This window comes from Haematobia irritans, chromosome 4, assembly GCF_050003625.1.
Source record: "Haematobia irritans isolate KBUSLIRL chromosome 4, ASM5000362v1, whole genome shotgun sequence".
NCBI lineage: Eukaryota > Metazoa > Arthropoda > Insecta > Diptera > Muscidae > Haematobia > Haematobia irritans.
The window spans coordinates 164,024,728-164,048,144 of record NC_134400.1 but is presented as its reverse complement, the minus strand read 5'-3'; the positions used below and the strand labels follow the sequence as shown (position 1 = coordinate 164,048,144).

The 23,417-nt window shown below is 36.5% G+C and overlaps 1 protein-coding gene across 1 annotated transcript in view; it reads right to left on the bottom strand.

Moving 5' to 3' along the window:
* The window catches only part of Snmp2 (Sensory neuron membrane protein 2), a 691,945-nt gene that overhangs the window by 310,505 nt on the left and 358,023 nt on the right, over nt 1-23,417 (bottom strand). The window lies entirely within an intron of this gene.

Genomic DNA, 23,417 nt, shown 5'->3' with positions numbered 1-23,417 from the left:
CAAATTGGACGATTGTTTACACAAATCGGAGCATTATCCAAAATTTAAACGAATTCTGTTAAAAATATATGACATATTTTTAACAGAACTCGGTTAAATTTTGTGTGGAGGATATTACTGAAATATGGAGACATCATCGTTGAGATTGTGTTCATGCAAAAATGTCGGAATTTTTAAAATCGGTTTAGATTTGTTTGAATTAGCTTCCTGTGGCACAAATTATGGCCACAAAAGCGGGTATCGCAAATGTTGTTCTTTTCTCGCAGTTCTTTTGGATCCTTTGAAAAAGTTGTTTGTTACCAAATTTTTATTTATCCAATAAAAAGAATAATTTTTATTTCAAAATAATTATCCATTTCGTTTATGTCACGCACTGTCCTTTTTTGCCTTTATGTATTAAAGAAGGCACATTTATGCGTTTCGTAGTAAGCATTTGATATGGTGGTATGTAATGCTGAACATTTGAAAACTTGGAATATGTGTAAAATTACACTATTTCTAAAGGGTGTGTTTCTTAAAAAAAAAAGCTCCTTTACTTTGACTTGTGGGCGCCCAAAAGTGTGCTCTACAAAATATAATTGCTTTATTTTATGGGTTGGTTGTGCGTTGAGGGCTATAGCGAAAATTGTCTGTGTTGTTACCGTTTCGTTCACTTTTTGGACGCGATGCCACTCTATCAACATCATTGTAATGAGCAATGTGCTCCTGCACGTCTTGGATCTGCAATGACTTTAGTTCAAGCTCAATTTTTAATATGTGTTGCATCTGTTCTCACGACGTGTTCAACTTACATGCAAGTTTTCTACCACTGTAATTTGGATTTTGATCAAATCTGACCTTCACTTTTCGGTTTAGAAATGATAGCAACCTGAAGTTTCTTTGCAATACATTTTCGCCACAGTGTACTACGACGGTACACTATGAATTTTCATGTCCAATTTAACATCCATCCAATGTTATTGGACCTTACTAGATTGCAGACAGTTGGTTGCCATTGAACATTTTATTGAGTTTTGTTTCCTTTCGTGCTATTATGACACACAAGACAATAAATACATGCATGTAATTAAAATATTTTTGTTGAATATCCTTCAACGAAGTCCAAAAAATTTCTCGAATTTATTTCGATTTTAGTTGAAGGTTTATCGCATATGAAAAAAGTGATTATTTCCATTGCCATTCCGGCTGACGTTTGCACAAAGTCACTAATTAGTTTCAGGTAAAGTAGACTATCGTCTTTAATCAAGTGTGGAGGTAACCGCAATTGAATTAGGAATAAATTTAATAAACTCTTCACTTAGTGGGTCATTGCCGAAACCTTGAGATTCATTTGCCACATTCATATGCTTTCTATGCACCCAAGGGCATCAGATTAGTGAGTGGTGTTTATAACGTGCAACACTATTGCCGATAAGGATATTATCAGAAAGTGCACGGTTATGGCGAGACTTTATATTTATCCCACTTTGATAATGATTCGGAATGAGAAGTATACCCATATCGGTTCAAAATTATACATACCCTCCATATAAACCGATCCCCAGATAAGACTTCATGACTGGAGGCAAATTTGGTACGTAATGTCAATATAAGCTTTCTAAAAACTGTAAAATTGGTTCAATTCGGTGCATACACAGAAAAAAACATGACCAAAATATTTCCAACTAAAAAGTTATTTGAAGTTGAAAAAATTTTCAATTAATAAAATAATTGATACAAATAATTTTTTAATCAATTTTCAGAATTTTTAATTAAAAAGTTAATTGTTATAATTTTTAATCAAACTCGGAAGAGTAAATCAGTTAAAAAAGTGATGGAAATTTTGTGTACTTTTTAATTAAGAATTTATATCAAACAATCAATATTTTAATCAAACTAAAAAAAGTCAACTAAGAAAGTAATTGAAAGTAGTTACATTTTTAATTAAAAAATTGATTAAGTGGTTTTTAAGTTGTTGACTACAACATCAATTAGATTTTTAATTGAAACAATTAAGAAATTAATTGAAATTTGCTTATGAAATCAATTAATTTTTAACCAAGTATTTTTCTATGTCCAATTAAAACTGGGATTGATACTATCATTTTTGTGATTGAAGGCATTTCAATTAAAAAATTAATTGGATCAATTAATTTCATGATTGAATCAGAACATTTTTGGTGTGTAACTATAAAGCCGGCATACAAACCGAGTCCTAGATTTGATTTCCGACAGAGACCCGCTACATTATTTTTTGATATTTGGACGGGAAGGGGGGCCCCCCTTTGTCAGATTTTAGTTGAGAGTAGCGAATAAATTAAACCTTTCCGATTTAATTGAGGGGCAGAGGACCTGTCCTTTGCCCACCTTTTTGAACATTGGACCAAAATCTTCAATTTGCTTGAAAATTTCCGGGAAAGTTGAAGGTGACTTCTAGATAAAGATCCGCTACTCTATATTTCGATATTTGGTCGTGGAGGGGACTTTCCTATGATCGACTTTTTTTAAGTGCAGTGAAAAACTTCTCCGATTTATTTGAAATTTAAGGAGGACGTGGTGGGGTATCCGATTTTTCAATATTTGGCGGGGAGTATACCTCCTTCTTATCCGACGTTTTGAAAATTGTACCAAAGTTCTCCGATTTGCCCGACATTTTCAGAGAAGGTTAAGATGGCAAATTCAAAGAAGATTCAAAGATTCAAAGAAAGACAAAGTCTCGGTACGTCATTTTTCTATATTTGGTCGGGCAGGGGATATCCCTTTCCCACACGTTGTGAAACTTGACGAAATGTTCATCGATTTTCTTGAAATTTCAGGGAAGTTTAGGGTTGTCGCTGAACAAAAAATCCGTAGTGTAATTTTTGATATATAACGGGGAAAGGGGATGACACTTTTTGTTTTTCTTTTATAGAGCAAAATATAAACTTGAAATATACAGGGATCGTGGCAGAACGAAAATTAATTAATAAAGCGTACGTGATTTTTCGATATTTGGTCGACGAGTTACACCTTTTTCTTGTCAGATTTTTTTTGAAAATTTAACGTTTTCAGATTTTCTTTAAACTTTTATTTTACTTGAAATTTACTGGGAACGATAAAGAGGGGTATCTCCTTTTTGACCGATTTTTTGTGAACATTGAAAGTTTTCTGATTTTCTCGAAATGTACAGCGAAGGTAGAGAGTAGTCCCTTTATGGGAACTAAGTACTTAATATTTTGAAAATTGCTTAGGAGGGGATGCTCCTTCTAGTCAGACTTTTGTAAGTAAAATACTAAAATTTACATTTATTGACAAACAACATAGAGGCTACTTCATTTTCCAGAATGGGTCAGGCCCTACTTTTTAAAAGAGTATTCCGGTTTATTTTTGCATTCAAGAAACCACGTGATCAATTCCACCAATAAATTGAAACCCGTATTCAGTGAATTTCAAAAATGAATTCAAATTCTTTGAAATTCTTTTCTGAAGGATTATTTTAATACATTCTTGACCGGCTTATAAAGTGAAGTCAAAGTGAAGAACAATGTTGAACCGATATGAACCAATTTTTGCGCGGTAATTAGATAGCCAGAAATGAAATATGAGGGTCGGTTTTTAAAGGGGGATATATATGTAAGTATGAACCGATATGAACCAATTTTTACGTGACGAGTACTAAATATTAGCAGGATCAGATAAAATTTGCTTATCTGTTATATATAATTATGGACTGATATGAACCAATTTTCGAATAGTTGTTAGAGACCATTTACTGACACAACGTACACAATTTCAACTGAGTCGGATGAAATTCACTCCTCTACCAGGCTTCGGAGGTCAAATCTGAGTATCGGTTTATATGAGGGCTATAAATACTTATGGGCCGATATGAGTCAATATTGGCATGGTTGTGAGGCCATATACTAACACAACGTAAGATGGGTGTTGAAGGTTATATACTAACACCATGTACCAAATTTCAACCGGATCGGATGAAATTGGCTCCTCCAAGAGGATCCGTAAGCAAAATCTGGGGATCGGTTTATATGGCGGCTATACGTAAAAGTGGGCCGATATGGCCCATTTGCAATACCGTCCGACCTACATCAATAACAACTAGTTGTGTCAAGTTTCAAGTTAGCGTGATTTCCACAGACGGTCGACTCAGAATTGCACCACGACCCAGGATATATATACTTTATGGGGTCTTAAACCAATATTTCGTATACCCTCCATCCTATGATGGAGGGTATACAAATATCAGGAAGGCACAGCGAAGCGGGCCGGTATTATCATGTAAGCCGGTACGGCGAGATGTTGTTGCCCATGATTATGGTTACATGCCATACGAGTAATATGCCCCTCTATTTGTGTGTCATTTAGCATATATTATACAATGTTTACTATGATTTGTTCTATTTTTTGTTGCTGTTATGGCTAAATATGAATTTTCTATTATAAACTGTGAAATTTTCCTTATTACAGGTTTCTTCCTAAATATGGGCTATACACACAAAGAAAATTTCCTTGCAATAGAGACGAAGCAATTTTTCATTGACATTTTTAAATGAGACAATGTTCATAATATTCATGAAATGATTAATTTTTAAATATTGTAGTATGGAAAAATGTCATTGGATTTATAAAATCGTTTTATTGGCTACATTTTAACGATCATTTTCTTTTAATTTTATTACGTATTTTCTAACAGTGTAACTGCATGTATTACCATCATCAGCTATCCCACCAGACGTTCTGTCTGAATTTCAACAAAGCTGACATTTGCTATTCTTCCTTGTCTGTTCACACAGGGACAAAAAAAACCGAGGTGTCCTGAGTGTGACATTTAAATGGCCATAGCATTGTGTCGAAAGGAATATCAAATATGGTTTTTATGTAAATTGGAATAGTTTGCTTTTTATACAGCACTGAAAAACACACTAGCAAAAAGTAAATATGATACAAATTATTTAAATTTTGCCGTCAAAATGCTAAATCCATTTTAGAAAGATAGCGAATTTTTTAAAAAATATTTGATGTCAATCGTTTCAGACAAGCGTTAGAATGCATTAAAAATCATAAAAAAATAAAAAGTATTTATTTGTCAAAATATCACAAAATGTATTAATTCACATCTAAAACACTGAATTTGCATCACACCTTAAGAAGTGATGCAAATTCAGTGCAACGGTGTTGAAATTGTGGACATCTGTCCTATGACAAGCCCATGTTAAATTCATCGCTGCTGCGCCAATTTTGCACCACTTCGGGATCCAAAAAGAACATATTCAGTACTTTTGAAAACCACACTACCTCAAGATGATCGCTTCAAATGATACGCTTCCCGAAGTTAAATTTGAAGTTTGTGTGTATGGATACAACATAACATTCTAGATTTATAAGAATAATTTTTACCAACATTATTCCAATGAGTATGAGAATTAAAAATATGGACATTTTATTTTTAGTTTCGGATGACCAGTGCGCTTTTATCTCTTCAAGAAGTGAAATCGGGATATCGGTCTATATGTATGTTATTTCAAAATTCAGGAAAATCGTATATAAATTACGGTTCTAGAAGCCCAAGAGTCTATATGAGAACTATACCAAAACATGGACACATACACACCACATTCGGCACACCTATTTATACCCTTCACCACTACTGTGGTACAGGGTATAATAAGTTTGTGCATTTGTATGTAACGCCAAGAAATATTGGTCATAGACCCATCTTTTAGTATACCGATCGGCTTAGAATTAAATTCTGAGTCGATTTAGCGATGTCCGTCTGTCTGTCTGTCCGTCCGTCTGTCTGTATATGTAATTTTGTGCACAAAGTACAGCTCGCAATTTAAGTCCGATCGTCCTCAAGTTTGGCATAGGGCCGTTTCTTGGGACAGAGACAATCGCTATTGGTTTTGGAAAAAATCGGGTCAGATTTATCCCCGATTTGGTCATAGTTAGCGTGTTTATCAACCGATTTTCTTGAAATACCGTACATCCAAATATTTTATGAGTCTCGAAAATCTTGCAAAATATCAGCCAAATCGGTTCAGATTTAGATATAGCTCTCATATATATCTTTCGTCCGATTTAGACTCATATGACCACAGAGGCCAAAGTTTACTACCGATCTTCGTGAAATTTTGCACAGAGGGTAGAATTGACATTCTACCAATGCTTGGTAAATTTGATTGAAATCGGTTCAAATTTAGATATAGCTCCCATATATATCTTTCGTCCCATTTGAACTTATATGGCCACAAAAGCCAAAATTTTTGCCGTGATTTGCTTCAAATTATGCACAAGGTGTACTTTTAAAAGTATCGTTAAATGTGTCAAATTTTGTTAAAATCGGTTCAGATTTAGATATATCTCACATATATATCTTTCGCCCGATTTGGACTTATATGGTCTCAAAAGCCCGAGTTTTGCCCTGACTTACTTCAAATTTTGCACAAGCGGTACTTTTAACGATACCATTGTATGTGCTAAATATGGTCAAAATCGATTCAGATTTAGATATGGCTTCCTTATATATCTTTCGTCCGATTTGAACTTATATGGCCTCAAAATCCAGGGTTTTGCCGTGATTTGCTTCAAATTTCGCACAAGGAGTACGTTTAGTAGTATTGGTATTGTGTCAAATTTGGTTAAAATCGGTTCAGATTTAGATATGGCTCCCATATATATTTTCCGTCCGATTTGCACTCATATGACCAGGGGGGCCAAAGTTATACTCCCATTTACGTGAAATTTCGCATAGATAGCAGAATTATTATTCTAACTATACATGTCACATTTAGTCAAAATTCAGATTATATATAGCTCCCATATATACGTACACCAGAGTTGGGGAAATATGGTAGACTGTTACACATTTTAGACCCATTTTCAATGGAAGTTTCCTCCAATTAACTGGATAGCGTTAGCCGATTTAAATTTTAATTCTAGAGATGTTGTAGAAGTAAAAAATTGTCTCCTTTATATAGCTTCCAGCAAATGTGAAGTAGTTGAGATGGTAACACAAATTTTGGCCTACATAGGGGTGAAGGGTATACTATAGTCGGCCCCGCCCGACTTTAGACTTTACTTACTTGTTTTCGTCTTAAAATACCTCAAAAATTCCAATTTCAGCAAATCGGATAGAAACTACGGTTTCTAGAGGCCCAAAACGTCAAACCGGGAGATCGGTCCATACGGAAACATGGACCGATATACACCTTATTCGCCAAAGATATTTGTGCTCCTAAAACACTTCTGGATTTCCAATTTCAGGCAAATCAAATATAACCCCAAGACGGCAAATCGGGCGAACGATCTATATGGAGGCTATACCCAGCAAAAAAACTTGGGAGTTCTTCTAAAGGCACAATTTTTAAAGCACTTCCAAAAATGTCCTCCCAAAGATGTTCTTTATTTGAGTTAATTTTTTTATAACTCGCTTTTTTCATATTTTTAATGGAAAATTTATTTTTTTATACCCTCCACCATAGGAAGGGGGTATATTAACTTTGTCATTCCGTTTGTCACACATCGAAATATTGCTCTAAGACCCCATAAAGTATATATATTCTGGGTCGTGGTGAAATTCTGAGTCGATCTGAGCATGTTCGTCCGTCCTTCCGTCCGTCCGTCTGTTGAAATCACGCTAACTTCAGAACGAAACAAGCTATCGACTTGAAACTTGGCACAAGTAGTTCTTATTGATGTAGGTCGGATGGTATTGCAAATGGACCATATCGGTCCACTTTTACGTATAGACCCCATATAAACGGGCACCCAAATTTGGCTTGCGGGGTCTCTAAGAGAAGCAAATTTCTTCCGATCCGGCTGAAATTTGGTACATGGTGTCAGCATATGATCTCTAACAACCATGTAAAATTTAGTCCACATCGGTGCATAATTATATATAGCCCCCATATAAACCGATCCCCCGATTTGGCTTGCGGAGCCTCTAAAAGAAGCAAATTTGATCCGATCCGGCTGAAATTTGGTACATATTTTTAGTATATGGTCTCTAACAACTACGCAAAAATTGGTCTACATCGGTCAATAATTATATATAGCCCCCATATAAACCGATCCCCAGATTTGGCTTGCGTGGCCTCTAAGGGAAGCAAATTTGATCCGACCCGGCTGAAATTTGTTACATGGTGTTAGGTTAGGTTTATCACAATGGACTGAATAGTCTAAGTGAGCCTGAATCTTAATCGGGCTGCCACTTTAACCTAACCTACATGGTGTTAGTATATGGTCTCTAATGACCATGAAAAAAATGGTCCACATAGGTCCATAATTATATATAGCCCCCATATAAACCGATCACCAGATTTGAACTCCGGAGCCTCTTGGAAGACCAACATTCATCTGATTCAGTTGAAATTTGGTACGTGATGTTAGTATATGGTATCCAACAACCATGCAGGAATTGGTTCATATCAGTCCACAATTATATGTAGCCCTCATATAAACCGATCCCTAGATTTGACCTCCGGTGCCTTTTGGAGAAGCAAAATTCATCCGATCTGGATGAAATTTGGTAAGTGGTGGTATATTTAACAGCCATAACAAAAGTGGTCTTTCGTAGAAGTTTCTACGTAATCCATGGTGGAGGGTACATAAGATTCGGTCTGGCCGAACTTACGAACTTACTTGTTTTGTCTTCAATCACGAAATTAATTCATCCAATTAAATTTTAATTGAAATGACTTCAATCACAGAAATTATAGTACCAATTAAACAAGTGAGTAAAGTAGAAAGTCGGGCGGGGCCGACTATATTATACCCTAAACCACCCCTACTGAATTAGTAAATATAAGCATTTGTGGGGTATCATTGGTATAGGTTTTGGAGAACATAAAGGGGGGTACATGTTTATGGGTGTCTTGTCACAATCTGAGCAGAAATGTCTAATATTAGGAGCTATAGTTTATTTTGCACCAAAAGAGTTAGTATGCCACTAATATTGAGTACATCAAAATTTGAAATTTGAATAACATAGCTTAATAAATAAGAGTATTATGGCCAAATATGACAAAATGGAGCGATGCATATATATGGGACCTATATCTAAATCTGAACCAATTTGTATAATATTTTGCAGGTATGATTGATACCACAGAAGGTCACTTTGTGTAAAATTTGAGTAAGATCAGTTAATAAATGAGGCCCCTATGGTCAAAAATAAGGTTATTATATTTTCAAAATCGGGCGATACGTATATATGGGAGCTATATCTAAATTTGAACCGATTTCGATGAAATTTTGCACATACAGTCAGTACTATAGAAGATTATATTTAGCTAACCTTGGTTACGATCGGTTGATAAATAAGGGTTTTACGGCCAAATTTGGCAAAATCGGGCGATACATATATATGGGAGCTATATCTAAATCTGAACCGATTTCGATAAAATTTCGCACATACAGTTAGAGCTATAGAACATTACATTTAGCCAACTTTGAGTGCGATCGGTTGATAAATAAGGGTTTTACGGCCAAATTTGACCAAATCGAACGATACATATATATGGGAGCTATATCTAAATCTGAACCGATTTCGATGAAATTGCGCACATACAGTTAGAGGTATAGAATATTATATTTAGCCCACTTTGAGCACTATCGGTTGATAAATAAGGGTTTTACGGCCAATTTTGGCAAAATCGGGCGATACATATATATGGTAGCTACATCTAAATCTGAACCGATTTCGATTATTTTTGGCACATATTGTCAGTACCATAAAAGATTAGAGTAAGCCAAGTTTGAGTAAGATCGCTTCATAAATAAGGTTTTTATGGCAAAATTTGGGAAAATCGGGCGATACATATATATGGGAGCTATATCTAAATCTGAACCGATTTGGATGAAATTTTGCAGACTTGAAGAACGATGAAAAAGATTGCTTTTTTCCAAATTTGGTGACGATCCCTTTGAAAACAAACACAACGTGACCCCATTTGTCGAAATCGGGCGATACATATATATGAGAGCTATATCTAAATTTGATCCGATTTCTTCTAAATTCAATAGCGTTCGTCCTTGTTCCCAAAAAACTCCCTGTACCAAATTTCATCAAAATCGGTTAATAATTGCGACCGGAATCCTGTGAACAACAAATTCAGGGACAGACGGACGGACGGACGGACACCAAGCGCTAGATCGACTCAGGAGGTGATTCTGAGTCGATCGGTATATATTTTGTGGGGTCTAAAATCAATATTTCTGGTAGGCACATTTTTTGGGCGGTCAAACTTATTATACCCTGACCACTATGTGGTTTAGGGTATAAAAATTAATTGATACTGTTAATTTTTATACCCTCCACCATGGGATGGGGGGTATATTAACTTTGTCATTCCGTTTGTAACACATCGAAATATTGCTCTAAGACCCCATAAAGTATATATATTCTGGGTCGTGGTGAAATTCTGAGTCGATCTGAGCATGTCCGTCCGTCCGTCCGTCCGTCTGTTGAAATCACGCTAACTTCCGAACGAAACAAGCTATCGACTTGAAACTTGGCACAAGTAGTTGTTATTGATGTAGGTCGGATGGTATTGCAAATGGGCCATATCGGTCCACTTTTACGTATAGCCCCCATATAAACGGACCCCCAAATTTGGCGAGGCCTCTAAGAGAAGCAAATTTCATCCGATCCGGCTGAAATTTGGTACATGGTGTTAGTATATGGTCACTAACAACCATGCAAAAATTGGTTCACATCGGTCCATAATTATATATAGCCCCCATATTAACGGACCCCCAAATTTGGCTTGCGAGGCCTGTAAGAGAAGCAAATTTCATCCGATCCGGCTGAAATTTGGTACATGGTGTTAGTATATGGTTTCTAACAACCATGCAAAAATTGGTCCACATCGGTCCATAATTATATATAGCCCCCATATAAACCGATCCCCCGATTTGGCTTGCGAGGCCTCTAAGAGAAGCAAATTTCATCCGATCCGGCTGAAATTTGGTACATGGTGTTAGTATATGGTCTCTAACAACCATGCAAAAATTGGTCCACATCGGTCCATAATCATATATAGCCCCCATATAAACCGATCCCCCGATTTGGCTTGCGAGGCCTCTAAGAGAAGCCAATTTCATCCGATCCGGCTGAAATTTGGTACATGGTGTTAGTATATGGTCTCTAACAACCATGCAAAAATTGGTCCACATCGGTCCATAATCATATATAGCCCCCATATAAACCGATCCCCCGATTTGGCTTGCGAGGCCTCTAAGAGTAGCAAATTTCATCCGATCCGGCTGAAATTTGGTACATGGTGATAGTATATAGCCTCAAACTCCCATGCAAAAATTGGTCGAAATCGGACCATAATTATATATAGCCCCCATATAAACCGATCCCCCGATTTGACCTCCGGAGCCCCTTGGAAGAGCAAAATTCATCCGATTCGGTTGAAATTTGGTACGTGATGTTAGTATATGGTATCCAACAACCATGCAGGAATTGGTTTATGTCAGTCCTTAATTATATATAGCACCCATATAAACCGATCCCCAGATTTGACCTCCGGTGCCTTTTGGAGAAGCAAAATTCATCCGATCTGGTTGAAATTTTGTACGTGGTGGTAGTATATGATATTTAACAACCATGCCAAAAGTGGTCCATATCAGTCCACAATTATATATAGCCCCCATATAAACCGATCCCGAGATTTGGTTTTGGAGCCTCTTGGAGGAGCAAATTGCATCCGAGTCAGTTGAAATTGTGCTAGTATATGGCCGTTAACAACCATGCCTAACTAGGTCCATATCGGTCTATAGTTATATATAGCCCTCAGATAAATCGATCCCCAATCACACAAAAATTGGTCCATATCAATAATTGTATATAGCCCCCATATAAGCGACCCCCATATTTCAATTCTGGCTCCCTACGTACCGTGCAAAAGTCCATATCGATTCGTAATTATTTGTAGACTTACTTACACATATTTTTTTTGTCTAATGTATGGACTAACTCACAATTTAGAAAACGATTTAAGATACCACAACCCAAGTAATTCGATTGTGGATGACAGTCTTTCGTAGAAGTTTCTACGCAATCCATGGTGGAGGGTACATAAGATTCGGCCTGGCCGAACTTACGGCCGTTTATACTTGTTGTAATTGATTTTTTGTTTCAATTAAAACATTTTTAATTGAATATTTTTTACAACCCAATCAAATTAAGACTTTAATTGGAAAAACTTTTGTGAAATGTTTTTCTGTGTACATTTCACAGAAAAACGTGACTTTCAAATCAAATTAGATATTTGGGTATGTTTGCTTTTATGTTTACTGCTCAAGTGACAGTGACGGTAAATTGTTATGTTTCTTTTTGTGATGATGAACAAAATCTGATCAAATCATATATTTTCAACAAAATCGGAAAATTTAAATATATGCGTTGTGTAATTGAAATTGCAGGATTTTTGACAAATTTTGTGAAAGATTCGGGACACTTCCTGAAGACCAAATTCCGGGACAATCCTGGCGAATCTCGGCCATCTGACAAGCCTAGCTACATCATTATTTTGGAAGACTGTAACGTGAATACAACAGACAGACGGACATCATAAGATCATGTCTTAATTTCACCCTGATAATTTAAATGAAAATATTCAACTGGAAATTCTATTGGATTTAGATAAACTTTGAATACATTAAGACGTCAAATTGAATATGCACATCGAATAACCCTTTTCTAGATAGGTTGACAGGTATTTGCTTCCTCCCTTAGCTGTTCATATTTCTGTAAGGGAATATATGTATGAATACGAAATGGAGACTTGTTTTAATATTTCTAGGAGCCAGTATGACTGCATTGCAGTAATTTTGAGTTGCATTGACCTTTTGTTTTGTGCGCATTTGAGGGTTCCCAACAGAAAGGTATAGTGGAGGTAATGATGCATAAATAGAAAAATTAAATAAAATTATGTGTCAACTAATGGTCCAACTAACATGACAATCAGCATGAAGAAATTTACATATAAATCAGTTTCCTGATTTGCTGCAAGAGCTAATCAAATTTTATAGAATAAAAGTTTGCCTGTCTTAGACAAATTTACAAATGGGAAAAGATAAAATCAGTGGTAATTTTCAATGATTAGATATGACTCATTAAAAATTTCTCGACGTCCGTTATATTACAATTGTGGTCCACACCAAGGATTGGGAAGCATTTACTAAGGCGGAGCCTTGGAGATGGCTTAGCCCTCCCCCTCGCCAACACTTTTCCTTGTTAAATTTTGTTAATTGGTATATTTATGTCGTTTTCAACAAATCACGCCATATTGTGCTTATTTAGAAACTGTTTGTCTACAAATTTGACACATACTCGTAGTTATATTTTTCAGCATACATATATAACGGTCATTTTCATGTATCTCCGTTAGACTTTAACTCCCAGTTAACAGAAAGTAAAATCGAAATATCTTCTCTCCGGTTAACTTTAACTGAAACATTTTTTAGCAGTTAAGTTCCTAACTGGCATATGGAATATGTAGATACAATGACAGACATGTCCATAGTACGGTTTAAAAGTTCGTTAGCTAACGTAGCATTAACGGAGCTTCCTGACAATGGGGGTAAGTCAGCAAAAACTCTTCCAACTATTTTTTGTCATGGTTAATGAATGGAAAGATAGGGTGATTCAGCCATCGTGACATGGTTGGATACGTGTTTAAGGTTTTGGGTATTGGGGACATACGAGACGGAGGAGACTGGACTGGGAGAATGTCGAATGGTTGTTTGTATGAGGCGAGGGTGGGTTTAATATTCTGGGAATCTCTTCACTGTCAAGTAAGCCCATTTTTTCATTGTGTGGTATAATTGTCAAGGACCTCCATGGGCCATCCGTTACTAGGCAGTATAATGACCCGATAGAATTTTTTTTATAGGAGTTTCATAGACGTCTATACTTTGCATTCATGAGTATCTGCATAGAGGTGTAGGGCACAAGGCTGGAATATAATTACAGTGACTAGTGGGGGTAGGATAATGGACAGGGTGGGTGTCTAAGGTAGGTTGAGACGATGGGCGTATATCCGTCATATTGACTTATGGGCTTAGGAGTCTGAGGATTCTGCAAAGTGAATCGTATTGAGTCCTCAGAATCCAATGTCTATATAGGGATATGTCGGACGTGGGAGTATGGGGATTCCACGAAAAGGCTGTGCTTGAGTTCTGCAAATCTAACGCCTGCATATGTAGTGTGTATTGCAAGGTTTGCTTGAATATAACCACAAAAAATCATCAAATTAAGTAATGATTCAATATTTCAGTTAATTTAAGGATGTGTTTCTGTACTTGAAGGAAAGTTTGCCTTAGTTCAAAGACTTACGACTTTAACGGAGGGATGTAAATTTCCAAATTTTTATACCCTCCACCATAGGATGGGGGTATATTAACTTTGTCATTCCGTTTGTAACACATCGAAATATTGCTCTAAGACCCCATGAAGTAAAGGGTGATTTCTTAAGAGCTTGATAACTTTTTTTTTTTAAAAAACGCATAAAATTTGCAAAATCTCATCGGTTCTTTATTTGAAACGTTAGATTGGTCCATGACATTTACTTTTTGAAGATAATTTCATTTAAATGTTGACCGCGGCTGCGTCTTAGGTGGTCCATTCGGAAAGTCCAATTTTGGGCAACTTTTTCGAGCATTTCGGCCGGAATAGCCCGAATTTCTTCGGAAATGTTGTCTTCCAAAGCTGGAATAGTTGCTGGCTTATTTCTGTAGACTTTAGACTTGACGTAGCCCCACAAAAAATAGTCTAAAGGCGTCAAATCGCATGATCTTGGTGGCCAACTTACCGGTCCATTTCTTGAGATGAATTGTTCTCCGAAGTTTTCCCTCAAAATGGCCATAGAATCGCGAGCTGTGTGGCATGTAGCGCCATCTTGTTGAAACCACATGTCAACCAAGTTCAGTTCTTCCATTTTTGGCAACAAAAAGTTTGTTAGCATCGAACGATAGCGATCGCCATTCACCGTAACGTTGCGTCCAACAGCATCTTTGAAAAAATACGGTCCAATGATTCCACCAGCGTACAAACCACACCAAACAGTGCATTTTTCGGGATGCATGGGCAGTTCTTGAACGGCTTCTGGTTGCTCTTCACTCCAAATGCGGCAATTTTGCTTATTTACGTAGCCATTCAACCAGAAATGAGCCTCATCGCTGAACAAAATTTGTCGATAAAAAAGCGGATTTTCTGCCACTGATTTTGGTAATAAAATTCAATGATTTGCAAGCGTTGCTCGTTAGTAAGTCTATTCATGATGAAATGTCAAAGCATACTGAGCATCTTTCTCTTTGACACCATGTCTGAAATCCCACGTGATCTGTCAAATACTAATGCATGAAAATCCTAACCTCAAAAGAATCACCCTTTATATGTATTCTGGGTCGTGGTAAAATTCTGAGTCGATCTGAGCATGTCCGTCCGTCTGTTGAAATCACGCTAACTTCCGAACGAAACAAGCTATCGACTTGAAACTTGGCACAAGTAGTTGTTATTGATGTAGGTCGGACGGTATTGCAAATGGGCCATATAGGTCCACTTTTAAGTATAGCTCCCATATAAACGGACCCCCAAATTTGGCTTGCCGATCCTCTAAGAGAAGCAAATTTCATCCGCTCCGGCTGAAATTTGGTACATGGTGTTGGTATATGGTCTCTAACAACCATGCAAAAATTGGTCCACATCGGTCAATAATTATATATAGCCCCCATATAAACCGATCCCCCGATTTGGCTTGCCTAGCCTCTAAGAGAAGCAAATTTGATCCCATCCGGCTGAAATTTGGTACATGGTGTTAGTATATGGTCTTTAACAACCTTGCAAAAATTGGTCCACATCGGTTCATAATTATATATAGCCCCCATATAAACCGATCCCCAGATTTGGTTTGCGGAGCCTCTATGAGAAGCAAATTTCATCCGATCCGGCTGAAATTTGGTACATGGTGTAAGTATATGGTCTCTAACAACCATGCCAAAATTGGTCCACATAGGTCCATAATTATATATAGCCCCCATATAAACCGATCCCCAGATTTGAACTCCGGAGCCTCGTGGAAGAGCAAAATTCAACCGATTCGGTTGAAATTTGGTATGTGGTGTTAATATATGGCCTCAAACACCCATGCAAAAATTGGTCGAAATCGGTCCTTAATTATATATAAACCCCATATAAACCGATCCACAGATTTGACCTCCGGAGCTACTTGGAAGAGCAAAATTCATCTTATTCGGTTGAAATTTGGTACGTGATGTTAGTATATGATATTTAACAACCATGCCAAAAGTGGTCCATATCAGTCTATAATCATATATAGCCCCCATATAAACCGATCCCGATATTTGGTTTTGGAGCCACTTGGAGGAGCAAATTTCATTCGAGTCAGTTGAAATTTGGTACATTGTGCTAGTATATGGGCGTTTACAACCATGCCTAACTAGGTCCATATCGGTCTATAGTTATATATAGCCCTCAGATAAATCGATCCCCAATCACACAAAAATTGGTCCATATCAAGTTCATAATTGTATATAGCCCCCATATAAGCGACCCCCATATTTCAATTCTGGCTCTCTACGTACCGTGCAAAAGTCCATATCGATTCGTAATTATTTGTAGACTTACCTATACATACCTTTTTTGTCTAATATATACCACGTATAGACTAACTCACAATTTAGAAAACGATGTTAAGAAGTTTTAAGATACCACAACCCAATTAATTCGATTGTGGATGACAGTCTTTCGTAGGAGTTTCTACGTAATCCATGGTGGAGGGTACATAAGATTCGGCCTGGCCGAACTTACGGCCGTATGTACTTGTTTGTCCTAAATTTAATTTTTTTTTTTGAAGCAATGATTTTAAACTTTATTTTAATTAAAATTTCATTATTTTAAAAAAAATGTCTTCCTAATATTTTGTAAAATTTAGGTCGCGTAATCTTTAATATCACGTAAATATTTTTTCATGTATCCATCTCTGCCCGTGTGGATTTGCGTTCTCAAAGTTCACTTCACTTATGTGTCCTTACTCCTATCGTTATTTTATTTGTTTTTACATTTCGTTTTTTCCGGTATGTCCCGTCAATCATATGAGGTGGATTTTGCAGTATTACGAGTATTCATTGATCATGTTTTTCCATTCAAATACGGTTCACCATCGCACCGTAATGTTTGTTACTGGCGTCAGAATGTCAACTCGGTAGCTATGTGCACCTCAGCTAAATTCCATATTCTGCACACGTCTTTGTTGATTCAAAATAGCTCTAAATTTCCATCTTCAGGCAATTCGGATGTAAATTGCGGTGTCTGGATATCCCAAATCAAACCAACGATATGGGGGCTATATCCATTGCCGTATCTAGACATTTTTAACCAGGGAGGCTGTAACTACATTAACAATATATAATGGAAAGTCATATATAGGTTTTCACATTATAGGGGGGGGGGGCTAATTTCTGGAAGGGGCTAAGCCCTCCCTCCAGAGGCCTTACTACGCATATGGCTATATTAAAACTTGGATCGATAAATACAATCTCGAATTTGGCCTGAGTGCATCGTCTTGGAATTTCTTCCTGATCAAGAACCCAGCAAAAAAGCGTCGCCAAAAAAGTAATGAAAATGTTCTTTTTGGATCCGGAAGTGGTGTAAAATCGACGCAGAAGCGATGAATTTAACATGGGCTTGTCATAGGACGGAAGTCCTCCATTTCAACAGCCGGTGCACTGAATTTGTATCACTTCTTTAGGTGTGATCCGAATTCAATGTTTTGGGTGTAAATTAATAAATTTATGATATTTTGTCAAATAAATAATTTTTTATTTTTTATAATTTTTAAAGGATTTTAACGCTTGTCTGAAACGTTTGACCTCAAATATTTTCAAAAATTCAAGATTTTTTCAGATTGGATTTAACATTTTCTTTCGACAAAATTTAAATAATTTGTACCATTTTATGAATTCTTAAACTGTTTTAACCAATTTGAAACAAAAAAGGCATGTTATAAAAAATTGAATGAAAAGAACTTCCTGTGTAGTTAAAATAAAGAACATCATTGGGAGTACATCTTCTGGAAGTGCTTTTAAAGTTGTGCCTTTTGAAGAATTTCCAAATTTTTTTGTGGGAATATATATACTTTATACTAGAGATTTGCGCGTGACACGAAATTGGTGTGAATCACGTGAGTCGTGAACAAAATCTGAAGCAACTCTCGTGAATGTGTTGGAATGAAAAATTATGAGAAAGAAAATCGGTTCGTGAATGTGCGTGAATCATATTTCTACAAAATGACGCTTTCGAAAAAATCAAGATTTAATTCTTACTCGTATATTAACTGAAATTAATTTAGCAGTCGAACTTTGTGAGTACTGGTTTTCATTTCGTGAATGTGCGTTAGAGTGAGTGAAATTTCACTCACGTGCTCACCTCTACTTTATATGTTCTTAAATTGAAATTTATGACATCGAATGACAAACTTATTATACCTCCATCTCCATTCTATGGTGGTAGGTACAAAAATATCATCAGAGAGGGTTAATTTTCACAGAAATTTGTTGCATACTTTAAGGCGTTTGTATATATATATTGCGATTATTCGAATATATTTAACATATTCTAACTCGAATCGTAAATCACATAGCTCTTGAGCAAATAAGACAAGTATATACGGCCGTAAGTTCGGCCAGGCCGAAGCTTATGTACCCTCCGCCATGGATTGCGTAGAAACTTCTACTGAAGCCGATGGCAAGGTATCTTAAAACTTCCGATGGCAAGGTATCTTAAAACCGTAATATATACCACATAGTCCATACGTGGTATATATTAAACTAAAAAAGGCCGATTAAATACGTATATAATTAAGTTTAAAGTTTCTATAGAAACAAAATTTTGACAACATTTTCTATAGAAGTAAAATTTTGACAAAATTTTCTATAGAAATAAAATTTTGACAAAATTTTCTATAGAAATAAAATTTTGACAAAATGTTATATAGAAATAACATTTTGACAATGTTTCTATAAAAATAAAATTTTGGTAGATTATTTTTGGCTCGAGTGGCAACCATGATTATGAACCGATATGGACCAATTTTTGTGTGATTGGGGATCGGCTATATATAACTATAGACCGATATGGACCAATTTTGGCATGGTTATTAGCGGCCTTATACTAACACCACGTTGCAAATTTGAACCGGATCGGACGAATTTTGCTCCTCCAAGAGGCTCCGGAGATCAAATCTGGGCAACGGTTTATATGGGAGTTATATATAATTATGGACCGATATGCACCAATTCTTGCGTGTTTGTTAGAGACCACATTTTAACACCATGTTCCAAATTTCAACCGGATCGGATGAATTTTGCTCCTCCAAGAGGCTCCGGAGGACAAATCTGGGGAACGATTTATATGTGGGCTATATATAATTATGGACCGATATGGACCAATTCTTGCATGGTTGTTAGAGACCATATACTAACACCACGTACCAAATTTCAACCGGATCGGATGAATTTTGCTCCTCTAAGAGGCTCCGGAGTTACATGGGGGCTATATATAATTATGGGTCGATGTGGACCAATTTTTGCATGGCCATTAGAGAACATATACCAACACCACGTACCAAATTTGAGCCGGATCGGATGAAATATGCTTCCCTTAGAGGCTCCACAAGCCAAATCTGGGGATCGGTTTATATGGGGGCTATACGTAAAATGGACCGATATGGACCAATTTTTCTATGGTTGTTAGAGACCATATACCAACACGATGTACCAAATTTCAGCCTGATCGGAAGAAATTTGCTTCGTTTAGAGCAATCGCAATCCAAATTTGGGGGTCCATTTATATGGGGGCTATACGTAAAAGTGGACTGATATGGACCAATTTTTGCATGGTTGGTAGAGACCATATACTAACACCATGTACCAAATTTCAGACGGATCGGATGAAATTTGCTTCTCTTAGAGCAATCGCAAGCCAAATTTGGGGGTCCGTTTATATGGGGCCTATACGTAAATGTGGACCGATATGGGCCATTTGCAATACCATCCGACCTACATCAATAACTACTTGTGCCAAGTTTCAAGTCGATAGCTTGTTTCGTTCGGAAGTTAGCGTGATTTCAACAGACGGACGGACGGACGGACGGACGGACATGCTCAGATCGACTCGGAATTTCACCACGACCCAGAATATATATACTTTATTGGGTCTTAGAGGAATATTTCGATGTGTTACAAATGGAATGACAAAGTCAATATACCCCCATCCTATGGTGGATGGTATAATAAATACCAACTTTTGGAAAGGCACCACATTGTCAATGAGATTAAAAAACTTTTATTTGTTTATTTTCGTAGAAATTGGGAAAAAATAATAAAATCTGAATACCAAGAAACAAACAGTTCATTTATGTGACACATGGGTCTGGACGATCAATCCACCGCAGTGGAAATTTAAGACATTAAAAATTTTATGTATTTATCGTCTCCCAAATGTGGGGTCAATTGCTATAGACAATAGCCAATGTACCAAATAACTGAGTGACAACTACATGCCTGGGGACACCTTTAGATTATTACAAAATCTCTAAGGAGAAAATCATAAGAAAATTATTTAAAAAATACAAAGAAATGACACACAAGATTTAGTGAAAACAGAAAATGTGACATGCGGCAGACATGAGGGAAGTGTAGGTATAAATTTTATATAAAAGCTGGAAGTGACAGCACATATGTTGAGCTTTTTTCTCTGAAGACATAGACCACACAAGGCCCCATAAACTAGCCGATAAATGACAAAACAAACGTGAAAACTTAGATGACAACGTACCCACCATGACATAGGCTTTTAATACCATCTCATATGTTAAACAACTATGCGTCACACCTTCGCGAAATTCGAAAAAAAAAAAACTAATCTTCCACCCATTCTTTTTTGGAGGATACATCATTAATATTTTTCTTATTTTATTTTGACATAATTCTTTTAAATAATAAAATAAAATTTCACAACTTATGATTTTATTTGTTTACCACATCGTGGTTGAAAATGTGGTAAAATTCATGTACAATGACGAAAATTCATATCTGCGGAACGACTATATTTTAAAGGGCATAGGGCCAATATATTATGGTGATGTCTTTTCTGGTAAAAAATTCGATTTTTTGCATTTAGCCCGGAAAAGGAATTTCTTAGGTTCTTTTCTAAAAAACAAGCAAAAGTGCGAAAAGACTTCGAATTCTGTTGTGAAAATAGTGCCACGCATAGAGACACTTTCGAAAAATGAGAGTGTTGCGATTGCCCTGTGTGCTCCTTTGAATTCCTTTCTGCCCGCTGTAATGATATCATGTTTTTGTACCCTCCATCTTAGGATGGGTGGTATATTAACTTTGTCATTCCATTTGTAACAAATCGAAATATTGCTCTAAGACCCCATACAGTATATATATTCTGGGTCGTGGTGAAATTCTGAGTCGATCTAAGCATGTCCGTCCGTCCGTCCGTCTGTTGAAATCACGCTAACTTCCGAACGAAACAATATATCGACATGAAACTTGGCACAAGTAGTTGTTATTGATGTAGGTCGGATGGTATTGCAAATGGGATATATCGGTTCACTTTTACGTATAGCCCCCATATAAACGGACCCTCAGATTTGGCTTGCGGAGCCTCTAAGAGAAGCATATTTCATCCGATCCGGCTGAAATTTGGTACATGGTGTTGGTATATAGTCGGTAACAACTACGCAAAAATTGGTCCACATCGGTCCATAATTATATATAGCCCCCATATAAACGGACCCCCAGATTTGGTTTGCGGAGCCTCAAAGAGAAGCAAATTTCATCCGATCCGGTTGAAATTTGGTACATGGTGTTGATATATGGTCTCTAATAACCATGCTAAAATTGGTCAACATCAGTCGATAATTATATATAGCCCCCATATAAACCGATCCCCAGATTTGGCTTGCGGAGGCTCAAAGAGAAACAAATTTCATCCGATCCGGCTGAAATTTGGTACATGATGTTGGTATATGGTCTCTAACACCCATGCAAAAATGGGTCCACATCGGTTCATAATTATATATAGCCCCCATATAAACCGATCCCCAGATTTGGCTTGCGGAGCCTCTAAGAGAAGCAAATTTCATCCGATCCTGTTGAAATTTGGAACATGGTGTTAGTATATGGTCTCTAACAACCGTGTCAGAATTGGTTCATATCGGCCCATAATTATATATCGCCCCCATATAAACCGTTCTCCAGATTTGAACTCCGGAGCCTCTTGGAGGAGCAAAATTTATCCGATCCGGTTCAAATGTGGAACGTTGTGTTAGTATATGGTCTCTAATATCCGTGCAAAAATATGTCCACATCGGTTCATAATTATATATAGTCCCCATATAAACCGATCCCCAGATTTGGTTTGCGGACCCTCTAAGAGAAGCAAAATTCATCCGATCCGGTACAAATGTGAATAGTGGTGTTAGTATATGGCCGCTAACAACCATACCAAAATTGGTCCATATCGGTCTATAGTAATATATAGCCAATCCCCAATCACACAAAAATTGGTCCATATCGGTCAATAATCATGGTTGCCACTCCAGCCAAAAATAATCTACCAAAATTTTATTTCTAAAGAAAATTTTGTCAAAATGTTCTTTCTAAAGAAAATTTTGTCAAAATGTTCTTTCTATAGAAAATTTTGTCAACATTTTATTTCTATGGAAAATTTTGTTAAAATTTTATTGCTATAGAAAATTTTGTTAAAATTTTATTGCTATAGAAAATTTTGTTAATTTAATAAATACCACGTATGGACTTACTTACAATTTAGAAGACGGTGTTAGGAAGTTGTGAATACCTTGCCATCGGCAAGCGTTACCGCAACCCAAGTATTTCGATTGTGGATGGCAGTGTTTAGAAGAAGCTTCTACGCAATCCATGGTGGAGGGTTCATAATCTTCGGCCTGGCCGAACTTACGGCCGTATATACTTGTTTTTATTTTTTGTCTCAGAAAATGATATATATTATCGGTAAAATGTCGTAAAGACAGTATTTAACCCCTTGGCAGACAAACATTTCGTCTGAGAGAATGACAGACGGACAAAAACAAAAAAAAAAAAAATGATTCCCATCCGCTATCCTGTTTTCTAAAAAATCTTCTTTTCTTCAAAAAAAAAAAAAAAATCGTAATCATATCTTCATAATATTACAATCATCTCCAATATATTATCTGCAAACTTCAAGTAAATCTGGGGAATAATCGACATAATTTAAAGAAATAACTACACCCATACGATGAACATGTAACATGTCGGACATTCGATTTCGACAACAAATTTATGTTTGGCGAAAAAACAATATGTTTGCTTTTTCCCCATTGACTTGAGACTTGGCA